The following is a 1,534-nucleotide window of genomic DNA, read 5'->3' as shown; positions in this document are numbered from 1 at the left end:
TGGTAGTTTTAAAGATATTAGAAAGTTACCTGATTTCACACCTTCATCAGATGACAACGGTGAGAGCCACATTTGTTCTCTCTGTCCCAAAACATAGTCTTTAATCTGTAATTGCAGAAAATGTGTTACGATTTCAATAAAACATGGAAACTTGAGGCACCCCTGGCATATGGGTATTTTCCCTTTTGTTGAAAATAAAATGGCCTGATTTCCAGGTCTGCTGTCCTAGCACAGGGAGGGATAAAACCAGTCTGACCTTGGAAAGATAAGTTGCACATTTTCACATGAAGAATACAATATACACAAAGTTAAGGAGAAGGCCTGTAACCTCTCTGGTTACAGACACTGTCTTTAGAATCATGCTTGCTTACTGGTTTTCGCTTTATTCTCATTTCTTTGATTCACAGGAGGAAGTGACTAACTTTTACTTCCAAACCAAGGTGAAGAAAAGTTGTGGTTAGTTGTCAAGCTGGACTCTTGACTTCTACTTTGGGAGAGGTAATAAACAGGATAAAACTCACCATGTATTTAAACAATTGCAAAGATCTTTAAAATGGGCTCTTAACTCTGGACAATGGTATGTTCCCAATGCCAGTAAGCTACACCAGATACAAGGTCTATGCAGCCTGGACTACCAAAGATTACTATCCACAGATGTCCAAAGTAGTGCTGGTGGTGCTCAATCAAGTCTCTGGTTGACAATAAAGAGAGATAGGAAGGCCTGGCCAGATAGCTCAGTGGACTACAGTGCCTACTTAGGCAGATAGATGCAGGGACTGGGGTTCATCCTTAGTGTGCTGTGCCAGCCCTGCCCCCTGGGTGCACTGAGATGGTGATTGAGACTGGGTGTGGTATCATGTGCCTGTAATCCCAGTGCTTGAGAGGCTGAAAACAGGAGAATCACTATTAGTCCAACCTGTACGGTGAGAACCTGTAGACCCTGTACTAAAATACGAGAGGGGGGGAGCCTTTTTATTTAGATTTTTCTTCATGTTCTATATTGTCATGTCATTATAATTTGAAAAAGTATAATTACCTTGCCAAACTGGGATCTTTCTAACTATGTAGAGCTAAAAACAACATTATTCAGTATGTGAAAAGCAGTATTTACAGCCAACATATTTAGCAAGTAACTTTTTCTATAAATATTGAATCCCTGGACAGTTTTTTCTAGATTCCTAAGAGTTGGCTTCAGGAAAGACAAGGAAAATAAAGTGAGAAAAATGTAAAATTCAGGAAAAGTGAACTTGAAGACTGTTTTTGGCATTTGGCAAGTAACTACCCTTGGGTGGATGACTTGGCCAGTACTTGTGAGGAAGGGGTCACTGTGTATATCTTTACTGAACGTTTGAGGAAACCAGAGGGTCCAGCCAATTTCCTTCCAGTATGAGTCTATCATACCTTTAGTATTTAGAAAGTTTGCTTTGACCTTTCCAGGCTCTGTGTTAACAAGAGATGTGAGGAGGGATGAGCATGGATTTACAGTCCCAGGTTTGTCCAACAGAAGTGTTTCAGTGCTCCAGCAGGACTTTAA

General features: G+C 40.5%; 1 long non-coding RNA gene across 1 annotated transcript in view; it reads left to right on the top strand.

Moving 5' to 3' along the window:
* Nucleotides 1-1,534, top strand: part of LOC111815783 — a 6,673-nt gene that overhangs the window by 4,196 nt on the left and 943 nt on the right. The gene's annotated exons all lie outside the window — the stretch shown is intronic.

This window comes from Octodon degus, unplaced genomic scaffold (assembly GCF_000260255.1).
Source record: "Octodon degus isolate 3935 unplaced genomic scaffold, OctDeg1.0 scaffold00021, whole genome shotgun sequence".
Lineage (NCBI taxonomy): Eukaryota > Metazoa > Chordata > Mammalia > Rodentia > Octodontidae > Octodon > Octodon degus.
Note: the sequence above shows the minus strand (reverse complement) of the source record. Positions and strands in the feature narration are given on the sequence as shown.